This window comes from Musca autumnalis, unplaced genomic scaffold (genome assembly GCF_047663935.1).
Source record: "Musca autumnalis isolate F117 unplaced genomic scaffold, ASM4766393v1 scaffold_3, whole genome shotgun sequence".
Classification (NCBI taxonomy): domain Eukaryota; kingdom Metazoa; phylum Arthropoda; class Insecta; order Diptera; family Muscidae; genus Musca; species Musca autumnalis.
Genome location: NW_027411866.1, coordinates 57,397,246 through 57,412,468, shown reverse-complemented (window position 1 = coordinate 57,412,468; position 15,223 = coordinate 57,397,246). Strand labels below are relative to the sequence as shown.

At 36.2% G+C, this 15,223-nt stretch overlaps 2 long non-coding RNA genes across 2 annotated transcripts; one reads left to right on the top strand and one right to left on the bottom strand.

Moving 5' to 3' along the window:
* Nucleotides 1–4,654: 4,654 nt before the first annotated feature.
* Nucleotides 4,655–5,941, bottom strand: LOC141398985 (uncharacterized). Its single transcript, XR_012411743.1, has 3 exons — nt 5,779–5,941; nt 5,613–5,700; nt 4,655–5,540 (listed from the first exon to the last, which is right to left on the bottom strand). It is a non-coding gene; the product is annotated as an uncharacterized lncRNA (long non-coding RNA).
* Nucleotides 5,942–7,594: 1,653 nt separating this feature from the next.
* On the top strand, nt 7,595–14,750 carry LOC141399635 (uncharacterized). The gene is made up of 3 exons (XR_012411887.1): nt 7,595–8,529; nt 13,697–14,026; nt 14,180–14,750. It is a non-coding gene; the product is annotated as an uncharacterized lncRNA (long non-coding RNA).
* Nucleotides 14,751–15,223: the final 473 nt, after the last annotated feature.

Below are 15,223 nucleotides of genomic sequence, written 5' to 3'. Positions count from 1 at the left end.
TTTCGCGATATGGCGTGATGAATTTTTTGCTGGAGACCCTAAAAGCCATCTGGTATATTTAAGATGATGTGAATTCAGTCAAATCAAATAAGGATTTTTTTCGTAGAACATTTCGACCTTCTAACTCGCTTCCTTCAATGTCCTTTTCATCCTTTTTTCAAGAACCGCAATAAAAGTGGCACAAGATGACATTTTTCAGCTTCGGAATGTTCTACAAAAATGTCGCTCGAAAGATTTCAGGTACGGTTCCCAAAGACATAAAGTCGATATAATCTTGTTTAAGCGGTAGTTTTTCACTTTTACCCGAATCTTGTTCAGACAGCCCTATATCTATTTATTTCAATATATGTATTATTTTTAACCTATTGATGACCTAGAATTCTCGGAGTCATTAAAACAGTTGTATCTCGTTTTGCTGAGCACGTTAATTTCATTATTTTTTGGAATAAAGATCCGGATATCCCATTTATGGAACCGGTTAAAAAAACCTAATTTTTATCCGGGTTTTATGAACCGATTAACCGTATATGTGTATCATAAGAAAGCTATTAAAATTGTCAATCATTTACTGCTTCCTATTTCGAGAAAATGTTTTTCTGGGAAGTGTAATGCTAAGCTAACATTTACGAAATCCACTCGATTTCAACTGTCAATTCCATAGATCAAACGTCAAATGAAATCTCATCTGGATTTCATTTGACGTTTAACCTATGGATTTGACAGTTGAAAACGAGTGGATTTCGTAAATGTAAACCAAGCATAAAGCATTTTGTAGAGTGAAATTGCCATTGTCAATTGTCAAATATTTTCGTTTGCGGGAGGATAACTTCTTTTTAACCCAGGGAAAATTTGGGAACCACATGAGAATACACATCCCGCTACAACTACAACATTCTAGCATCCATATGTACGCTGGCGATGTTCAGATTTACCACGATTGTACTATCCAATCATTATCTGATGGTATTTGCATGCTGAATAACGACTTGTAGAGAATATACAGATGGACGTTGGCTAACAAACTACACCTAACCCCAAACAAATCAACGTGTATTATTATCACCAGAAAATCCATAAACCTTTAAAGCTGGTGACCGCTTGTAATTGGCAATCAACACATAGAGATAGTTGATAAAGCAAAAAATCTTGGCATCATTTTCAACGGTCGCCTTACATGGAGTGATCATGCTAACAGTACAACCGGTAAAACTTTTGGTATGCTACGCACTTCGAATACTACTCGCAAAAACGTATTTGATGTCTACTTTACTATGTGGATGCGAACTATTTGCAAGCTGTGATAGCAGAAGTGAAACAAGATTACAAGTAGCATATAATGCAATAATAAGATACGTCTATGGAATCAAGAGGTACCAAAGCTGTTCAGCATACTCAAAATTACTATATGGAGTAACGTTTCAAAACTTGCTGAAACTCTAAACGAGAGAATTAATAAAAATCATTGAAAATGATCTTCGCCCTCACAGGCAAAATTTCAAAAAATAAATTCATAACTTCAAAGGCAGCGCAAAATACCGTTAATCATGAAGAAATACATTTCAACGACCAAATATCCGTTAATGTATAAAAACACATTTGTATTTGAAAAACGAAAAGTTCTAGGAGAGCGAAGCCATTCCACGATACGAGCTGCTCAACTAACACCGAAACCAAATTAACTTGTTAATGTTTCTATTTTACTTCTTTTGCTTACGCCAAATATGTAAAATTGCCATTATATTATCAAATGCCTTAATATTAGATTATTACATCTTGTGGTGTGTGAATACAATGTCAATAAATAAATAAATAACCCTTCACAAAACCGAGAGTTGTGGGCGAACAATCTTCTTGTTAGTAAAAAATAAGGTTTACAAAATGTGGAGTGTTGTGAAATTTAAAATAAATTCTCCTCAACAAGAAGTACTTATTTTACCCATTATAAACTATTGCGTTTCCAACAAAAAAGTGAATAAAATTACGAGGAGTTATTATTTTGTTATGGGATTTTTGCTGGGTACAATTGACATGGAGGAAGTGGTCGGACCGATCACGAATCGCAGCCCTCCGTTTGAAATCTACTCCAGATACTGATGCTTTACTGAATTTTTTTTTTGTGAAATTTTGAAAAGTGTGAAGATGCCACGCAATCTGTGTGAAAAAGTTTTATATGCATATTTTATTTTTTGTTTTGGTTTTCTATACTTTTCTAATACAGTTGTAAAAATCAATACGTAGCAAAAGTGTATATTTCCTAGCGTACTACATGTAGTACGTTCGGCACTTGTGTGGAAAAAAACAAACAAGAAATGTGGAATTGCACCATGAGAATGTCAACACGTCAACGATTTTCGTCGCCAGATGGTGCTGTTGAAGAGTTCAAAAACAATTTTTCGACTCATCTGGAGTGGTAAAACAAAACTATTTTTGATGATAAATATTCGAGTTTTCATTATTAGGCCAGAAACTTTTATAGAAGCCCTCCTAATTACATTATAGGTGAAGATCCTGGAGAAGATAAAGCGAATTTTAAAAATTTATCGCCTCCATTATTAAATGTTGAAGCTGAGTTATTTTCGAAATTGTTATTTCACTGTTTCAGATAGCGATGATGATATTGCACTTGCGTAACAGGTAAATGTATCAGAGCAACGCAAGATCTGGAAGACACCGATGCTATTATTGCAGCATGTGAGTAGGAAATTGTACACAAAGCCCTCGAAGTGTTTTAAAAAAGTTTTGATGGTGATTTGGTGTAAGTTATTACTCAATTCTCCAACGACTAGGCCTCCAAACATAATAAAACCATATTTGTTTTTTTTTCACATATGCCGAGTGTACTACATATAGTACGGCCTTAAAATACAAGTTAGAAAATATTTTTTTCTATTTTCTGTTCAGTTTTGTAATATTATCAGTCATAATAACGCTCTTTTGGAAAATCACGAAAATTGCTCCATTAGTTTGCCCGTCGGCATATCCGGGTTAATAAATTATTATTAAAAAAATCAAATTACAATTTTTAATTATTTGCGGCATTGGAAAGTACTCTTCGTCGAGTCTCATATTTCATAGGTTTTAGTAATAATGGTGATACAAGTAAAAAAATTTAGACCCATATCTCGGGAAGTATAGACTAAGCTCTGAAAAATTACATATCGTTATAATCAGGGTACCAAGGGCTATCTATGGTAAAAATTTCAGACCCATCCGAGAGGTGCTTCTAAACGACACTTGTTCCAAATTCTTTATTTGTCTATTTGAAAATTTTGCCTTTATTTGTCACCCAAAGTAGTAGGCAATGCTTATTTTTCACTGTATTTTTTATAAATCGTAAAAACACTTTGTATAGTTAAATGGAATATTGTTTTGAGGACCAATAGCAAGAGAGTTGCACAAGAAACCGTATAGCTTTTACATAATTTGTTGCTATAAACGAACAATTAAAATAAAAATGTTCAAATTTTGGTTTTTGCAATACATTAGTTGTTTTAAAAACGCACGTGCCGAACAAAAATTTTTTTAAATGTTTTTATTTAAAATTTTTTGACATTTCTTTTTCTCATTCTTCGTTATTGTTTACATTGTGCAGCCATCGTTGCCATATTTTTGGTTTATTTTGCGAAGCGTTGCCATATTTTCAGTTTATTTTGCGAAAGCGTTTGCGTTTGTGATACAGAGTACCAAATTGTACTCTTAACGCATTTAACTTTCGCATCGCATTTGCTTTCGCATCGCAATACAGAGCTGTTTTTGGCGTTACACCTTATTATCCCACAATGGTCTGGATTAATCATAGCTGCCAGATTTGACGATTTATCGTCATTTTGACGATTTTTTGGTAAAAAATTGATAAATGACGATTTGACGATTTTTGCCTAAAAAATGACGATTTTTGGTTATTTTGCTAATTAAGTCATAATTAATTTTGTAAAATACGACTTCTAATTAATTTTTAGACAATAAATATATTTATGTGTATACACAAAGGAATTGTTAACGAAAAACAAAACAGGATTCAAGTGAAACAAGCAAAATATACAATTGCTAGTCTTCAGAGCCTGCAAAAATCTATTTTAGGATGTTATGTGTCCCTTTATGCAGCCCGAATGATGCCTTGATAGCGCCGACCAGCTCTGCCGACTCCCTTGGGGTGAGTCCCATCCCGACATCCGGCACAGGAACATCAACAATAACTCTACTGGGGAACAACATTAATCAACAGAAACTAACATTAACATCACACCATCACTATCCATACCCCCCACTACTGGTCTACAGGCCAGTTTAGCCGCCCTCCCGACCTAGATCATCTTTTCCCTTTCTTCTCCAGATGACCCCTAATTCCGCACACACCCACACCACTTACCTCACCTTATTTTCATCCTCCACAAATTAGCTTAAAACATCATTTTTCTTCTAAACATACATCAAGTCATTATTTTTTTATTGTACTAAATTTTAAAACTAATATATAGAAATTTACGTTAAACAATTTCCTTGAAGTTTGAATAAACAGAAATAAAAATGAATTAAAAATAAAAAAAAAATAAAACGGAATACCAATTTAAATCTAATGTCTTTTTTTACCAATGGATTAGTTAAATAGTTATATGACTTCATCAAAATTAATATTTAAACGAACGGTCTTTTGACCAATTAAACACATGAACAAAAACAAAATCAAGCTAATGTTCTCTTGAACAGTCCTTTGGACCAACACAAATTATACATCCAATATGGATCTTCAAAATCAATCAAACTCCTCGATTTCACGAGATTTATGTTTCTGACAATAAAATGCCACCCTAATGTCACAAAAAAAGAGCTCTTTTTCTACTAAAGGACACAGAATGGATCTAAAGATCAGGACCCACAGACTCGTTACCGAGAATGTTGATAAACAAATTAAAAATAGGACTTACAGAAACATTAATTTGATGCCCTAACAAAAATCGGAAAATCAATGACATAAATAAATAAAAATACAAAAAATAATAAAATATTAAATAATACTAATAATAATAATAGAATAATCATGCAAAAATAAGTAGTAAAAAAAAATCAACGTCAAATAAAGATGTTATGATGGAAAATATTTTTTTTTGTTTTATCTATTATTTTTTTTGGGCCCTTCAGCGGTCACCAATAACTAACTGGGGTCATAAAATTCTCATACCAGCGGTCTTCTCTTTACGCCTTAGTGACCAACCGTCACTTGGAACAAACTTTTCTTGGCTATTTGATATTTATATTCTTACTTGTTTTGTGTTGATTTCAGACCACTGTGTTGTTAATAAAGGAGTTGGAGACTTCAGTGTATAAGAACGTATTTGGTGTCTCCAAAAAAAAGCTGGGTGCTGAGCTTCGCTTTTGACGGGGAGATCTAATTTCCTTCCGGAATTAGCCCATAGATGGCACTAGACGTTTTTGGTGTAGTACTGTATTCATACCTTAAATTCCGGAGATTGTATCAGTGGCAGCTTTAATAGCACTCTCATCCACAAGATAACGCTGTATGTCCCAAACCTGAATCCGACCTGATGAATCCACAAACAAAAAATTTAAATTAACTAATGTTAAACTTAACGTTTCAACCTTTCTGATCATACCTTTTTTTGTTTGTCGGAATAGTTATGTAGGTTATTTCGGTTCAAACACAACGTCACAATCGTTATATCTTAAATCTCCTCACGTCACCTATTTCCACACAATATTAGGTTATTTAGATTTTATTTCTTTTCGATTTTTAAGTAATCTCGCTTTTATTTTCTTTACCTTTGTTTTATTTAAAATTGTCTGTATGAAAATGGCTTAAAAAAAACATTCACGCTTATGGAAATACTCTCAATTTCTCAAACAAAGTTTACACACTCAGCACCACTAAAATAACTCAACCTTTTTCTGCAAACACTCTCTTTTATAGGTTCGGTCGCAAGAAATGGCAGATTTCCATTCCCCGCCATCTTGCAAACCACTAGATTTGTCCCTTTTTCCATGACCAGCCGTCCCCCTCTCAGCTTATCTGCAACAAACCTTTGCAACATTTGACCTCATGATTTTCGCCGAACCCTATATATGAACCTGATTTTAGATTACCCTGTCCGCCCTCTATACCGGAATAGCGTTAATTTCAAATTCCATGTATCATTAGTTGGCAACTCGGATTCATTCAGTGCACGATGGGGCCAATGACAGGTTTTCGAGGCAACAAATCACTGGGGCAAGCTAGACCTTCCAAATTTTGTACAGATGTTTATAATGGGCTTAGAAACTAATATGCCAAATTTGGTTCACATCGGTTTATATATACATATAGCTGCCGTATATATGTTCGCCCGATTTCAAGCAATTGATGGACCAAACACGCAAATTCTGCCCAATTTTTATGCGATTTGGAAAATACCACGGAATTAGGACTACAAATAAGTTTGCCAAGTTATATTGAAATCGGTTCAGATTTTGATATTGCTCCCATATATATTTTCGCCCGATTTTAGGTATTTGGTGCACCAATCCCGCTATACATGTCCAATCTTGATGAAATTTGAAATGTGTGACGGATTTTGGTTTAGAAAAATTGTTGGCAAATCATATTGAAATCGGTTCAGAATTGGATATAGCTCCCATATATATATTTTCGCCCGATTTCAGGAAAATGATTGACCAAGCATGCAAATTCCATCAAATTATAATAAAATTTGGAAAATGTTACGGAATTCGGACTACAAATAAGTTTGTCAAGTTATATTGAAATCGGTTCAGATATAGAAATAGCTCCCCTATATACATATGTTCAAATTTCATGGTTTTGTCTGTGGTTTGTTATAAGTTAATAAAAAAAGGTTCCAAATTTAGTAAAAATCGGCTAAGATTCCGCCACAAATGCCAAAGTTTGCGATATCTTTGAAATTATATATTATTATTATTATTATATACGTCTGTTAAATTTTTCTGAAATCCAATTGGTAACATTAATGGGTTTCCGATTATTCGCCAACCAAAACATAAAAATGTCCATATTTTTAAGTATTACTACATCTAAAATCAGATTTTTATGAAAAGGCGCAGATAGGCGCATCTATTTTTTTCACAAAATGATAGTACACATTAATACCTTTCACCACATATATATAATATCCTAGATCTACCTAGATCTCAAAAGTTATACTCCAGAGAACACATGGATAACAAAGCAAAATACTCCAAAAAAGACATAACATCTTAACTCAAAAATACATTTACCACACATAACATTTTTATTATTTGTTAACACTATCTTATTTTACATAACTATTGAAGAGCTTTCCATGTTTAAAAAATATAAAAATGTTGAAATGTTCTTTTTGGCGCCTAAAATGCTTTCACTACTTATTTATAATGAATGTCGGAAAATGATGCATAAGAAAATATGTCACCATTGCCAGATCAGTATGTCGCTCTGTGATGTTACCAGATTGATTTATTTTTTTATTTTTAGTGATTCAGAGTGTTGTCAATCGAAATCCGTTATTATTTTCTTAAAATTGTTCACTTCAAAGGTCCGAACACTTCCCAAATTTTTGGAGACTTTACATTCTCCAGAAGAACAAATGTCAAAACAAAATAAACGCACAACAAGCTGCATTTTCAGGTATCGTTCCAATTTTTTCTATTATTTTCATATAATTAATTAATTCTCTCTTTTATTTTTTTCAGCATTTCTTTTTCAGGTGTTGCCCCCCATGATGGACTACAGGAAACATTCACAATCTTCCTCTGGAATGGCAATTATATTCTTGGGTTATTTTGCCATATCAGTGGTTGATAATTGTGTTTTCTGGATTCCACATGTGGCGGCTTGGTTCAATATGGGTAACGGATTAATAGCATGATAATCCAGTTGCCCTTAAGTTTAACAGAAATGGGTGTATCCCTATTAAGGACACCCCAACGACATACCAAAATCTTCAACAAAATTTCCGGCAAATTTACCACCCCCAAATGGCATAACACTCATGGGGTGGGGGCCCCATATTATCAAACAACAATATGATTGTGGACACGGCAGGTCATGAAAGGCATTACAGTGGCCTGCCATCCCGGGAGTGTTCACTGTAGTTACCACTGGCTCCCCCAACTCTACCGCATAATGGGAGCTGGTGGAATCTCATGGCTCGTAGCCGCCATGCAGGCGTAAAGGCTACATCCTAAGGCCCCTCCACGCAAAATTTTTTTTCGCCCTCAGATTTGGGACTTGGTTTCTGCGAGGCACCGCAACAAAACTCCAGGGCTGACCAAGCATGCAGTCAGGACTGGTGTGCGGGGACTATGGGTTATGTGATGTCGTTGATCAGACCCAACGTGGGGAACTCTCACGCCCTGAGATTAAGCCGGGCTCAGGATTTACATTGGGAATTAGGGAAGTATAGTTTTAGAGTCTTTCATATAAGTCCTTACTTTGTGTATAATTCTAGGTCATCCTATTGGGATATGGTAGGAAACTATTTGATTTTCTGGGATGAGAGGTATATGGAAGTGGAAGATCAAGTAAGTTTCTAATTGAAAATTGGTATAATCAAAAATCTAGTATAATTCAGGAGTAGAGGTATAATTACGAGGTGTGGTATAAATTAAGAGAAATGATTACTGATTTAAACTTAAAATCAAGTACATTGGCATATATCACAGACGTGGTATTGTATTGCACTATAGATGTAAATCTATGAATGGGACAAGTACGACATATAATTAAAGCTAACTTAAATCTAATATTGCACTTGTCTATCACAGATCTTGTTTCTATATTGCATTAATACTTTATGTCTTTGACATGGTATATACCGATAGATTTCCCTTGCAAATTCTCCAACTCGTACATGTTTTGTCCAACGGGTTTCACGATTCGAGCCTTCAAAAATTTCTTGCAGAATTTTTAATTTTTGTTCTTTGAAAAGTCAGATAGGACTGTATTTCGCCTGTACACTTCCTGTCCAGGTCGAAAATTTACCACCCGTGCCCGTTTATTATACTTCTCGGAACTTTTTTTGTACGTTTGGTGTAAATGGTCTTTAATCTTATATCTTATAAGTTCTAGTTTGCTTGGTCTATCTAAATCGTTGAGTTCGTGGTCGGTTAATGATTTTAGCTTTCTTGCCAGGTTATAATCACATCCATTTGAATACATATGAAAGCCAAACAACGCGAAGAACGGTGTCACACCAGTCGAAGTATGTATAGAATTTCTTAATGCACATTCTATTTCGGATAAATACATATCCCAATCTCGGTGGTCTTTATCGAGATATGTCCGAATGGCATTTGTCACCGACTGGTTAACACGTTCCGACGCGTTTGACTGTGGTGAATATATGGCCGTTTTCATGTGGTTTATCTGATAAGTGTCCATCAATTCTTTAAAGGTTTTGGAGGTAAATTGTGCACCATTATCGCTGTGGATCACTTCAGGAACACCAAATTTATGAAAAATTTCATCGACGAGGAATCTCACCACGTTTCCTACGTTTGCCTCTCTCATAGCTTTGAGGAAGGTGAATTTGGTGAAGTGATCCACAACGATGAAGATGTATGTGTTACCCTTCTTTGACCTAGGATATTTCCCTAGGAAGTCAATGTACAGCTTTTGGAACGGCCTATCAGTTACCACCTCTTTTCCTATACTCGGCATCATATGCTGATTGCTGGCTTTGGTTTCCTTGCACAGCTGACAGTTCCTAACATATTCTCGCACTTGAACAGTCATCCGAGCCAATAGAAGAATCTTCTGACTCGTTCTAGGGTCTTTACAATACCACCATGTGCCGATGTGAGGGAATCATGGGCTTTCCTTATTATTTCTTGGGTTAGATTGGAAGGAATCCATAACCTCCACATGAGCTCCTCATTTTCGGTAACATGGGGTAGTGACTTTTTAAAAACATACCCGTTTTCTACCTTTAAATCGGGCAATTTATCTTTATTCTCGTTAATCGTCTTGATCAGGTCTAAATATTCCTCGCTCTCGAACTCTAGGGTCTCAAAATCTAGAAAGTCCTCTTTAGTGATTTCGCTAACATCTACAACTGGGGCCCTCGACAGCATATCGGCTACGACATTATCGGTTCCTTTCCGATGCTCTATATTAAAGTTGAAGGCCTGCAGTTGCAGTGACCACCTAGCTAATCTTCCGGTTAGATCCTTTAGGGACATCAACCATTTTAGTGAAGCGTGGTCTGTAATCACTGTGAATGGCATCAGTTCTACATATGGTCGATACTTTTTGATAGCCATCACAGCTGCTAGACATTCTTTTTCTGTCACGCTATAATTGCGTTGACAGGAATTCAATTTTTGGGAATAGAACGCTATGGGATGTTCCTCCCCCTTATCGTTTAATTGGTATAACACCGCTCCAATGCCATATTCTGATGCATCACATTGGATGTAAAAGTGTTTAGAAAAATCAGGATGGCGAAGAACTGGAGCGGATGTTAAAGCCTTTTTCAATGCTTCGAATGCTTTAATAGCTGCTTCAGATATTACAAACTTTTTACTTTTCTTTAGTGTATCCGTAAGCGGTGCGGAGATGGTAGCAAAATCTTTAATGAAACGCCTATACCATCCCGCTGTCCCTAAAAAGCTTCTAACTTCCCTGGCGCTTTGTGGTAGTTTAATATTCTTAATAGCTTTCACTTTGTCGGGGTCTGTCTTTAGCTTCCCATCGCCAATTATAAATCCCAAATACCTCAATTCGCGGAAGCAGAACTGAGATTTCTTAAGCCCTATAGTAAGATTGGCTTTCTTCAGGCACTCTGCTACTTCGTTTAAAAGACGTAGGTGATCGTCAAAGTCACTGGATATAACCAGCAGGTCGTCCAGATAAATGAAAACATTCTATTTCAAGTGTGATGGTATAACTTTGTCCATCAGCCTACACAAGCGTTGGGCCGCATTACAAAGGCCGAATGGCATTACCCTAAATTGATATAAAGGGCGGCCGGGGACAGTAAACGCTGTGTATGCTTTGCTTTCATCATCTAATTCAATTTGCCAAAATGCAAATTTTAGATCAACACTGCTGATATAATAGGTTTCGTCGATTCTGCTTAAGATGCCGTCTATATTTTGGAGCGGATACGCGTCCTTTATTGTTAATTTATTAAGTTTTCGGGCATCTAAGCCGAAACGATTTTTACCTGGTTTTTTGACTATAGTTGTTCTGTTGGACCAGGGACTTTCACTTTCCTCTATGACATTTAACCGAAGCATGTTGTCCACTTCATCATATACGATAGCCTGAACTGCGGGGTATATGGGGTAATATCGATCCTTCACAGGTTCAGCGCCATCAACTAATTTTATGGAATGCTTCTCTAAGGAAGTCTTTCCCAATCCTTTTTCTTCAAATGTGTTAAAATTTTTGATTACCTTATCTAGCTTTTGTTGTTGTTCTGGAGTTAAATCATGGGGGTTTAATTTGTAGTTCTCCCCATCTACCATTTCATTATGTATCTGTTCTACATTCATTTCATCGGCTTTAACTACTTCCGGGGCAATATTATATAGTTTCCAAAAATTTATCCCCAAGTAGATCTCCTGCTCTAAGTCAGGGCAGAGATACAACTCGATTTCTTTTTCCACGCCTTTGTATGAGATGTTTAAAAATACTTTTCCTATTATCCGGTGCTGACTACCAGCAGCCGTTTTAACATGGGAGAAGATGGGTTTTATTTCTTTTTCTAACTTCTCTACAATTTCCCTACAGCCCTTTCCCATTAGACTCACTGAAGCCCCAGAGTCCAGTAATCCTTTTAATTGGATCCCTTCGATCTCTACGTCGGTCTAGGGTCATTAACTTGAATTGTTCTGTTTATGGCTTCGATAATCATTTTGAACTTTTTCCTCTTATCTGCAAACTTTTGACGAACTTTGGGGACCTTTTTGTTGCACAGTGGGACCTCAACTTCCCCGAAGATTCTTTCCCTAATTTGGTCATAATTTTTCTGACGCTCCTCAAGCGATTTTAGATGCCTTTCTTGGGCGTATGAAGATTCATTCGTGGTTTGTGTAATCTCACTATTGTTATTGATATGATGTTTATCATTATCATGGGATATCATTAGTTTCCGGGGTTGTAACTCGGACGTGAGCCCCCTTCTCTCTCGACGCCCTTCTTGCAGTTTCCCTGCTGACAAACGCTACATTTTGGAGTTGTAGTTCCAGGTTTGTCACACTTGTAGCAGAATAGAGACCTGGTGGTTTCTTCGCATTCCCTAAACCCATGCCCAGTCTTCCTACAATTCCAGCAAATTAGCTGAGGATTTGGGTTTCGGTTAAATTGAATAGCCGACACCTCAAAATCTTCATTCCCATAGGACTGGTTTCCTCTCATGTCCATTTCTTCATAAATTTCATTGACCTGTCTGATTGGGCGTGCTGTTGTGAAGGTTGGTTTGTTTTCCCGTCTCAAAAAATGCTTCTCAGCCTCATTGCACTCTATTCGGAGTTGCTCAACTGAGGAAACCGGTATCGGGTAAACAATTCTTCCTATGCTCTCTCTTATATTCTTTTTCATAATCTTTATCATATCGATTTCAGGAATTGGTTGAACCAACTTGGTTCTGATTTTAGCCATTGTTTGAAAGAAATTGTCTACCGATTCGTTTGGCTGTTGCTTTCTTTGAGCTAGATCCGTGACAATTTCAAAATTCGATCGGGATGATTGGTATTGACTTAATAGGCAGAATTTCAAATCTTCCCAATCGTGAAATTGATTAGTCTTCTGGAATAACCAGAACCACGATTCGGCTCTACCGGAAACTAAGAGAGGGAAATCACGAATAATCTCTGTTCATGGTATCCTATATTGCTTTTGGAAGTACTCCAATCTAAAGACAAAGTCTTCAACCCCAATACCATTAGGACTCCCATCAAAATTTAGTCCTAGTTTATTTATTCTAATTATATTCACCCCTTTTGTTTGTTCGATAGGGAGTGGTCTGTCCTGAAAAGCATTGTTTGTTTGTTGGGAATTGGTAGAAGTAGTTGGTGGGTCCTGATTGGTCCCTATATTGGCCGGAACTGGATTCGGAATGTTGTTGCCGTTTTGATTTTGCGCATTTTGAGCTGAGGTAGTGTTCGGAACCTGTTTGGTGGTATTTTCTCGATCGACGTTGCCCTGGGCTATCTTTTGCATCGTGATTGATAACTCTCCTAATGCTTTCCTAATCTCAGCCATCTCCGATTGAACGGAATGGACAGAGGTCTCTAAAGCCCTGATTTGATCAGTGTTCGGGGCATTGCGTAACTGGTCGGCTGCAGCCTGTAACAATGCAGGATGCGGGGTACTATTAAGTGGGGTTCTGGCGATGATTGTGTCGGATAAATCCCTGAAGTGTGAGCCATTTGTTGGAGTCGCTTCCGTCATTTCGGAATCTTCCTTCTTTTTCTTCCCTTCCGAATTATCTATAGTTCTGTTTAAGTCAAATAAAATAGGTCTATCTCTCTTTTTGCCTCTTGTTTGGGACCTAGTCTCCCTACTCATTACTTGTCAAAAGGTTTTGTCAGAGAATTTCCTACAGGGTCTTAACAGATCTAGTTTTAAAACAAAACTTATTACCACGATTCTTAAAATCAAATTTTCAAATCAATAGGTCTTTTTTTTAACTATATACTATAAACGAAAATCGAATCTAAATGTCTTCTTATATCTTTTTAGGAGGATTTTTTTTCGGGTGAGGAGTAGTGTGTGCGGTTTTTTCAGGCTATATTGGAGGCTTTGGATATCGATGGATCATTCAAACAACAAAACAAAAAGTTGACTTAAAAGATTTAATAAGTGCACTGATGGGCCTTTGGCCAACGACGCCACCACTTTTCAGATCATCTATTCGGATACAACTGACCTCTAGTTTATCCAGAGCGGATACCCTAATCTATGAAGCTGGATCACCATTAAATCTCAATCGGAATTTCATTTACTTTATTACCCAGAATTGTCTGTGCAAGACCGGTTAACCACCAGATCTGCGGGTCACATCCAATCCTGGTATGTACTTTTCATCACTTCCTTTCGTCTAAAACAATCATTGTCAGCAGTTTTCGTACATCATATTCTGGCACCTGTCCAGAATGGCTACAAAAACGGCTGAATTGTTTGTATCAAACTCAAAGTTGTAATGTTGGTCTATTTTTTTTTTAGTGGTCTATTTTCAAGTGTTTCGATGGTGTACACTTCCTAACGTCTACAAACACTAAGGTTTCTTTGGATTGGGCGCCATACTGTTATGTGTCCCTTTATGCAGCCCGAATGATGCCTTGATAGCGCCGACCAGCTCTGCCGACTCCCTTGGGGTGAGTCCCATCCCGACATCCGGCCCAGGAACATCAACAATAACTCTACTCGGGAACAAAATTAATCAACAGAAACTAACATTAACATCACACCATCACTATCCATACCCCCCACTACTGGTCTACAGGCCAGTTTAGCCGCCCTCCCGACCTAGATCATCTTTTCCCTTTCTTCTCCAGATGACCCCTAATTCCGCACACACCCACACCACTTACCTCACCTTATTTTCATCCTCCACAAATTAGCTTAAAACATCATTTTTCTTCTAAACATACATCAAGTCATTATTTTTTTATTGTACTAAATTTTAAAACTAATATATAGAAATTTACGTTAAACAATTTCCTTGAAGTTTGAATAAACAGAAATAAAAATGAATTAAAAATAACAAAAAATTAAAACGGAATACCAATTTAAATCTAATGTCTTTTTTTTACCAATGGATTAGTTAAATAGTTATATGACTTCATCAAAATTAATATTTAAACGAACGGTCTTTTGACCAATTAAACACATGAACAAAAACAAAATCAAGCTAATGTTCTCTTGAACAGTCCTTTGGACCAACACAAATTATACATCCAATATGGATCTTCAAAATCAATCAAACTCCTCGATTTCACGAGATTTATATTTCTGACAATAAAATGCCACCCTAATGTCACAAAAAAAGAGCTCTTTTTCTACTAAAGGGCACAGAATGGATCTAAAGATCAGGACCCACAGACTCGTTACCGAGAATGTTGATAAACAAATTAAAAATAGGACTTACAGAAACATTAATTTGATGCCCTAACAAAAATCGGAAAATCAATGACATAAATAAATAAAAATACAAAAAATAATAAAATATTAAATAATACTAATAATAATAATAGAATAATCATGCAA